At 42.4% G+C, this 9,156-nt stretch overlaps 2 non-coding genes across 2 annotated transcripts; both read left to right on the top strand.

The window, feature by feature from the left end:
- Window positions 1–4,652: 4,652 nt before the first annotated feature.
- Window positions 4,653–4,734, top strand: TRNAS-AGA (transfer RNA serine (anticodon AGA)). Its single transcript has one exon. It is a non-coding gene; the product is annotated as a tRNA-Ser (tRNA).
- A 3,492-nt stretch (window positions 4,735–8,226) lies between these two features.
- Window positions 8,227–8,308, top strand: TRNAS-AGA (transfer RNA serine (anticodon AGA)). The gene has a single exon. It is a non-coding gene; the product is annotated as a tRNA-Ser (tRNA).
- Window positions 8,309–9,156: the final 848 nt, after the last annotated feature.

Raw genomic sequence — 9,156 nt, 5'->3', positions numbered from 1 at the left:
AAAACATTACTCCACCTCCTCCTTGTTGGCGCTGTAGCCGTGTTTGCGTGAGGTGTCCATCAACCAGCCATCCTCCTCTCCATCCATCTGGACCATCGAGCGTTGCACGGCACTCATCCGTGAACAAAACAGTTTTGAAATCAGTCTTCATGTAATGTTTGGCCCACTGGAGCCGTTTCTGCTTGTGTGAAGTGGATAGAGGAGGTCGACAGGATGGCGTACGCACAGCTGCAAAAATCTGAAGGACCCTGCATCTTGTTGTTCGGGGGACGTTGGAGGCACCAGCAGCTTCAAAAACTTGTCTGCTGCTATGACAAGGCTTTTTTGCCGCTGCTCTTTTAACCTGACGTAATTGCCTGTAGGAAAGAGTCCTCAATTTGCTCTTATCAGCACGCACACGTGTGTACTGTGAATCAGCTACACACTTCTTGATTGCCAAGACACTTCATCCTGATCATCGCACAATGTTGATTGTAGTCATGCCTTGACCTAAACACTCCACAATTTGTTGCTTCTCAGCAGCCGACACATCCTTTTTCTTTCCCATTTTGGCAGAAAATGTAGGCTGCTTAATAATGTGGGACAGCCTTCTTAAGTAGTCTTGCCTTTCATTGGACACACCTGCCAAACTAATTAGCACAGGTGTCTGCATTTGCTTACAGTGATATAAAGAGCTCTGACACACATCACCATCAATGAGTTTAACTGACAAACAAACAAATTCTTCCCTTATCACTCCTAAACACTTTTTGCATAATAATTTGGAACACAGTGTACATGTGCTTTTCCACAAAACACCAGTGGTTCACGTAGTGAATCTTACAGTTCTAACTTGCCAACCGTGGTCTGTATGGAGTTGTTCAATAAAGGGCCCAAAATTAAGATAACATAGACGGGAGAGGTCTCTATGAATAGGAATTCCTAAGAATTTGATACCCTGTGAGGGCCAGGCAAAGGGAAAGTTGGACTGGATGGAATCCTGTATGGATTTGGGGAGGGAGACATCGAGGGCCTCAGACTTCGCTGCATTGATTTTAAAATTTGACCATGTAACAAAGTGATCTATTTCAGCCATAACAGCAGGGATGGATATATGTGATTGAGTGATATATACTAGGACATCATCAGCAAATAGAGAGCACTTGTACTCGGTGCCTCCCACCTCAATCCACCTAATATTGGGGTTATGGCGAATTGATGAGAGCAGGTGCTCCGTCACTAGGATGTATAAGAGAGGGGACAGAGGACATCCCTGCCTTGTCCCATTGGTGATTAGGAAAGGTGATGAAAATGTTCTGATGCGCCCCCTGGGCCTTGGGACACCCGGAGCCGGACCCTTTTTGGTGGATGCTGGTGGTTGTAGTCTCCGTGACGGCGACCCGGTTCCGTGGCTCAGGGCGGTCAAACCAGTGGCGGAACTATTTATGTGGTTTTGATGTTTAAAAATCCGACTACGCCACCCGTGGATTGCGGTCAGAGTGAACCGCCGCTGCAGGGCAGACCGCTGAGGCTGGTGTTGTGGGTGCAGCAGAGCGTAGCATAACTCCCCACGGGAGGAGTATAGCCTCAGGGCAGTGTATGCGGAGGATGGGGGTGCAGGGCAGCAGCAGTAACGACACGGAGTCAGTGAAGCAGTCCAGGGCCTTTAGTCACAGTTCTTATTATCCAGACCACTTCTGCAGGTAACGGCTGCCCACGTCGTACTGTGCTCACCAGGTGAGGGGCTCAGACAACTCCCAGATAACTTTGGAGCGCTTCACAGGACCCCCTTTGTGTGTCCTTTGTCTGGCCTTTCTTACCAACCCTTCTGTCCGGCTGCCTCGGGCCTCCTCTTGGTAAACTTGGCGCCAGTTTCCCTGACCCTATGTGGTGCCTTCCTAGTGGATGTAGTGAGGGGCTGCGCCACATAAAATGTCACAGCCTCCGGTTTCTAGCTGAGGGTCGTTTCCCGCCTCCACTAGTTTCGGGGACCGGTCTCCCCCTTTGGCCTGACCCCTCCACGCAGGTGGATTCGGGCGTGCGGTGGCGACTCGCCCGTCCGCACACCTGGGATCCCTTCGTTCCTCGATCCTGGAGCTTTCTCCGATCCTCTTCCTTCCTTCTCCCTCTTTCAGGCCTGGGCCTCTGTTACTAGGCCCGCCTCCGGAGCAGAGCTCATGCAGAGCCCCTGCTCCCTGTCACTTCTGCTCAGACTTCTCTGCACTGAACTTAGATGGTGCCCACCTTTTATACTCCCTTCTCAATGCACCCAGGAACTGCTTGCTCCCTGCTCCTGCACTACAGGGTTCCCCTTCCTCAGTGTTCCCTCCCCCCACTCCAGATAGGGACAGGGACTGTCGTGCCCATCTCAGGGGCATATTGGTCGCCCTGCCCCACGGCAATGTGGTGTAATGCATGCAGGTGTCGGGTCCTGATCCACACTCCATCCTTACCTGAGAGTGAGATATCACACCTCTGGGTGAGGTGCAATACCTCTGTAGAAACCGAGCCCTCAGGGTGCTACAGTTCCATTTATCTTCAGCCTAGGTCATGTATTGCGATACAGGGCCGTGATTGTGGCTATAAAAGGGTCCCCTAGACCCCTACCCCAAGCTTTTTAAGAGAATAATATATGGTGTGCCAGGAGACTCTATGGAATGCTTTCTCAGCATCCAACCAGAGTATCTAATTACAAATTTTTAACTGCATCTAGCCCAGGAAATACTTTGTGCCTAGTAGCAGTGTCTGCTAGTCAGCGGATTATCGGGCTGTTAAGCAAGCTACACCACCTGTAGTTTGGACACTTAATTTTTTCAAAGGAAATGCTTCGGGACCACGGGATACTCAGTGAAGAGCATCAGGAGCCACCTCAAGGCATAGTTGCTGGGACTGGCGGTAGGATGCCTTGCGGTGGACAGCCGAGCTCGATCCTTATAAAAACTTTTTAACTGCAGCAGCTTTAGTGGACGCTACTGGAGCTGGAATTACGCGGCTGCTAGCATGAGACTTGCCCTTCAATAGATCCTTGTAAAAGGATTTAAAGTGTATTCATTCAAATTAGAGAGACAATTTAAATTAAAAAGCTTAGAGCTGCCTCCACCACAGGGGGGCTCGCTCGACCCACCAGCGGACAGGCACCAGTATTGGGAGAGGGGGGCTGGCAGTCAGGGTACACCGCGGTTCTGGCACAAACCTGGAGACACGGAGGTGGCACGGGCAGGAACAGACTGGCCGTGTCGGCTTCTCACTTTTTGGATTTTAGAAGGGCATGATATGCCTATATCTGTGTCTCCCCCTCCTTTTACTCCTCCACCTCTTTTATTTTCGCATGACTATATGTACTTGTCACTTTTCCATGTGTTAGTTATGTCTTCTGAGCAGTTTGTCAGCTTTTGGACACCTTTGAAGGTGTTTTCTATGTGTTTCTATGTGTTTTTGTTTGCCTGCCATTGGTTTTAACGGTGTTCGAAGGAGTTCGACGAACAGTTTGGCGAACACAAGGGTGTTCGACGAACCGAACCGAACTCGAACAGTACAGAGATGGCTCAACACTAATCATAATGCATGAATTTCCCAGGTTCCACTGAGATTAGAACTCAGATCACTGGATTCAGAGTGAATTTCTCACATTTCCACAATGTACACATGCTCTTTTACCATTTTCAAAAGAAAATCCAGCCAGCTTCATTGATCACATGGTTCAATGGTGTAAAGGTTAGGACTCTGAACTCTGAATCCAGTGATCTGAGTTCAAATCTCAGTGGAACCTGAGAAATTCTTTGTGCACAGCGGTTTTATCTTTTCTGCTCACACTCAATTTGCCAATGCACATGGTTTAACATAAAAAGAGAAAGTTAAAATCCACATGGCAAAAAAGATCTATCTATCAAGAAAGTTTAACGCAAAAGTTAAACTTGACTTCATGAAGCAAAACTCATATCATCTATGTCATACCAAGCAATTGTACTCTATGACTTGTGCCAATGTTCGCATGACACTTTTTCCAGGTGGTTGAAACTGACCAGGATTTCAAGCCGAAACGGCCTCAAGAAACGACAGCGATTTTTTTCCTGAATCACCCTTTTTAGTGTTTTCCAGCATTTTTGTAAACATAGTTTGGCGATGTTTTTCTAAGTATTGTTTTGGGCATCAAATGAGTTTGTTTAAGTTTCTTTTTTGCTTGCAAAATGCTGTGAACGTCACTCAGGAACCTTCCAGGGGTCTTTCTAACCTACTCATTGACTTGTATAGCAAGTATAAAGCAAGCAAAATATACCTGAAAAATGATATGCTCACTTCTGTTAACCGCTTGGCGTTTTGGGAAACTTAATGAGGTTAAAAGACGCTCAATACCTGATCATATGAACAGCAAGTCTTTTTGCATGGAAATGAATCTGTTCAAACTATTGAGCATTTTCAAAGCCTTTTTCAGGAGGTGTTTGGAACAAAGTCACTCTAAATCCGCCTTATGAATTTTAATAAACCTTGAACTGTAAAAGGTTCCAATTGATGATACCTTTAAATCAGATTTTTACATTTCAGTGAGGCCTGGAATTTTGTTTCCAATTGAAATCTTCCATTTTCTGAAATGTCTTCCAGAAGGATAATCACTGATATTGATCATGGTGCTATAAGAAAAGGTGTGAAACTCTTAAGAATGGAATAGTGTCTGAGTAGTTGTGGCCGAGTGGTTAAGGCAATGGACTAGAAATCTATTGGGGTCTTCCCGCGTAGGTTCAAATCCTGCCAACTATGTTTAACTTCATGTAACATTTTGACAAATTATCTGAGTAGATCAATTTGCACATTCCCAAGTCTATCCCCCACAGAAATGGTCTGTAATCTATGTATTGTATTTGTAGAACCAGCTTAACAGCATCTGTAGATCTTCTTTTGATTAGTCAGCCGGGTGAGATGTCACTTGTGCATCACACCACCAATCAAACAAAGCTCAGAGGGTGCCATCAGGTATGTGGTGCAAATCCTCCTTTTTTCCAGCGAACACAGACCACTGCCGGGGCTGATGGACTGGGATATGAACTTTGATTTGCACCAACTCTACTTGAATTATCTTTCCGATGGAACCTTTTAGCACACCATGAAAAATCTTTAGTAACTTCTGGATGAGCAGAAGTTTTGCAATTTCTTTTTTTCTTACCCTTTTTCCAGCTGATAGATCCAGCACGCTAATTATTAGCCAGATTTCATCAACATTTTAAAACTGTCCTTGTTGTGATATCATGGAACTTTAAGCACACTTGTGGAATAAAAATGGAGGAGATATTAATTTACCAATGTGTGTTAGATATACATTTGCAGGACAGCTTTAGAACCAGTTTTCATCATAATGCATGAATTCCCAGGTTCCACTGAGATTAGAACTCAGATCACTGGATTAAGAGTGAATTTCTCACATTTCCACTATTTACACATGCTCTTTTACTGTTTTCAAAAGAAAATCCAGCCAGCTTCATTGGGCATGTGGCTCCGTGGTGTAATGGTTAGCAATCTGGACTCTGAATCGAGCAAGCTGAGTTCAAATCTCAGTAGAACCTGAGAAATGCTTTGTGCATAGCGGTTTTATCTTTTCTGCTCACACTCAATTTGACAATGCACATGGTTTAACATAAGAAGAGAAAGTTAAAATCCACATGGCAAAAAGATCTATCTATCAAGAAAGTTTAACTCAAAAGTTAAAGTTTAACTCAAAAGTTAAACTTGACTTCATGAAGCAAAACTCATATCATCTATGTCACACCAAGCAATCGTATTCTATGACTTGTGCCAATGTTCGCATGACATTTTTTCCAGGTGGTTGAAACTGACCAGGATTTCAAGCCGAAACGGCCTCAAGAAACGACAGTGATTCTTTTCCGGAATCACCCTTTTTAGTGTTTTCCAGCATTTTTGTAAACATAGTTTGGTGATGTTTTTCTAAGTACTGTTTTGGGCATCAAATGAGTTTGTTTAAATTTCTTTTTTGCTCGCAAAATGCTGTGAACGTCACTCAGGAACCTTCCAGGGGTCTTTCTAACCTACTCATTGACTTGTATAGCAAGTATAAAGCAAGCAAAATATCCCTGAAAAATGATATGCTCACTTCTGTTAACCGCTTGGCGTTTTGGGAAACTTAATGAGGTTAAAAGACGCTCAATACCTGATCATATGAACAGCAAGTCTTTTTGCATGGAAATGAATCTGTTCAAACTATTGAGCATTTTCAAAGCCTTTTTCAGGACGTATTTGGAACAAAGTCACTCTAAATCCGCCTTATGAATTTTAATAAACCTTGAACTGTAAAAGGTTCCAATTGATGATACCTTTAAATCAGATTTTTACATTTCAGTGAGGCCTGGAATTTTGTTTCCAATTTAAATCTTCCATTTTCTGAAATGTCTTCCAGAAGGATAATCACTGATATTGATCTTGGTGCTATAAGAAAAGGTGTGAAACTCTTAAGAATGAAACTGTGGCTGAGTGGTTAAGGCGATGGACTAGAAATCCATTGGGGTATTCCTGCATAGGTTCAAATCCTGCCAACTATGTTTAACTTCATGTAACATTTTGACTAATTATCTGAGTAGATCAATTTCCACATTCCCAAGTCTATCCCCCACAGAAATGGTCTGTAATCTATGGATTGTATTTGTAGAACTAGCTTAACAGCATCTGCAAATCTTCTTTTGATTAGTCAGCCGGGTGAGATGTCACTTGTGCATCACACCACCAATCAAACAAAGCTCAGAGGGTGCCATCAGGTATGTGGTGCAAATCCTCCTTTTTTCCAGCGAACACAGACCACTGCGTGGCTGATGGACTGGGATATGAACTTTGATTTGCACCAACTCTACTTGAATTATCTTTCCGATGGAACCTTTTAGCACACCATGAAAAATCTTTAGTGACTTCTGGATGAGCAGAAGTTTTGCAATTTCTTTTTTTCTTACCCTTTTTCCAGCTGATAGATCCAGCACGCTAATTATTAGCCAGATTTCATCAACATTTTAAAACTGTCCTTGTTGTGATATCATGGAACTTTAAGCACACTTGTGGAATAAAAAGGGAGGAGATATTAATTTACCAATGTGTGTTAGATATACATTTGCGGGACAGCTTTAGAACCAGTTTTCATCATAATGCATGAATTCCCAGGTTCCACTGAGATTAGAACTCAGATAACTGGATTAAGAGTGAATTTCTCACATTTCCACTGTTTACACATGCTCTTTTACTGTTTTCAAAAGAAAATCCAGCCAGCTCCTTTGGTCATGTGATTCCATGGTGTAATGGTTAGCACTCTGGACTCTGAATACAGCAATCTGAGTTCAAATCTCAGTGGAACCTGAGAAATTCTTTGTGCATAGCGGTTTTATCTTTTCTGCTCACACTCAATTTGACAATGCACATGGTTTAACATAAAAAGAGAAAGTTAAAATCCACATGGCAGAAAGATCTATCTATCAAGAAAGTTTAACTCAAAAGTTAAACTTGACTTCATGAAGCAAAACTCATATCATCTATGTCACACCAAGCAATCGTACTCTATGACTTGTGCCAATGTTCGCATGACACTTTTTCCAGGTGGTTGAAACTGACCAGGATTTCAAGCCGAAACGGCCTCAAGAAACGACAGCGATTTTTTTCCTGAATCACCCTTTTTAGTGTTTTCCAGCATTTTTGTAAACATAGTTTGGTGATGTTTTTCTAAGTATTGTTTTGGGCATCAAATGAGTTTGTTTAAGTTTATTTTTTGCTCGCAAAATGCTGTGAACGTCACTCAGGAACCTTCCAGGGGTCTTTCTAACCTACTCATTGACTTGTATAGCAAGTATAAAGCAAGCAAAATATACCTGAAAAATGATATGCTCACTTCTGTTAACCGATTGGCGTTTTGGGAAACTTAATGAGGTTAAAAGACGCTCAATACCTGATCATATGAACAGCAAGTCTTTTTGCATGGAAATGAATCTGTTCAAACTATTGAGCATTTTCAAAGCCTTTTTCAGGAGGTGTTTGGAACAAAGTCACTCTAAATCCGCCTTATGAATTTTAATAAACCTTGAACTGTAAAAGGTTCCAATTGATGATACCTTTAAATCAGATTTTTACATTTCAGTGAGGCCTGGAATTTTGTTTCCAATTGAAATCTTCCATTTTCTGAAATGTCTTCCAGAAGGATAATCACTGATATTGATCATGGTGCTATAAGAAAATTTGTGAAACTCTTAAGAATGGAATAGTGTCTGAGTAGTTGTGGCCGAGTGGTTAAGGCAATGGACTAGAAATCCATTGGGGTCTTCCCGCGTAGGTTCAAATCCTGCCAACTACGTTTAACTTCATGTAACATTTTGACAAATTATCTGAGTAGAACAATTTCCACATTCCCAAGTCTATCCCCCACAGAAATGGTCTGTAATCTATGTATTGTATTTGTAGAACCAGCTTAACAGCATCTGTAGATCTTCTTTTGATTAGTCAGCCAGGTGAGATGTCACTTGTGCATCACACCACCAATCAAAGAAAGCTCAGAGGGTGCCATCAGGTATGTGGTGCAAATCCTCCTTTTTTCCAGCGAACACAGACCACTGCCGGGGCTGATGGACTGGGATATGAACTTTGATTTGCACCAACTCTACTTGAATTATCTTTCCGATGGAACCTTTTAGCACACCATGAAAAATCTTTAGTGACTTCTGGATGAGCAGAAGTTTTGCAATTTCTTTTTTTCTTACCCTTTTTCCAGCTGATAGATCCAGCACGCTAATTATTAGCCAGATTTCATCAACATTTTAAAACTGTCCTTGTTGTGATATCATGGAACTTTAAGCACACTTGTGGAATAAAAATGGAGGAGATATTAATTTGCCAATGTGTGTTAGATATACATTTGCGGGACAGCTTTAGAACCAGTTTTCATCATAATGCATGAATTCCCAGGTTCCACTGAGATTAGAACTCAGATCACTGGATTAAAAGTGAATTTCTCACATTTCCACTATTTACACATGCTCTTTTACTGTTTTCAAAAGAAAATCCAGCCAGCTTGATTGGGCATGTGGTTCCATGGTGTAATGGTTAGCAATCTGGACTCTGAATCGAGCAATCTGAGATCAAATCTCAGTGGAACCTGAGAAATTCTTTGTGCATAGCAGTTTTATCTTTTCTGCTCACACTCAA

This window comes from Phyllobates terribilis, unplaced genomic scaffold, assembly GCF_046119375.1.
Source record: "Phyllobates terribilis strain yellow unplaced genomic scaffold, ASM4611937v1 Scaffold_13__5_contigs__length_258822181, whole genome shotgun sequence".
Taxonomy (NCBI): Eukaryota; Metazoa; Chordata; class Amphibia; order Anura; family Dendrobatidae; genus Phyllobates; species Phyllobates terribilis.
This window is presented reverse-complemented; position numbering and strand designations above follow the sequence as displayed.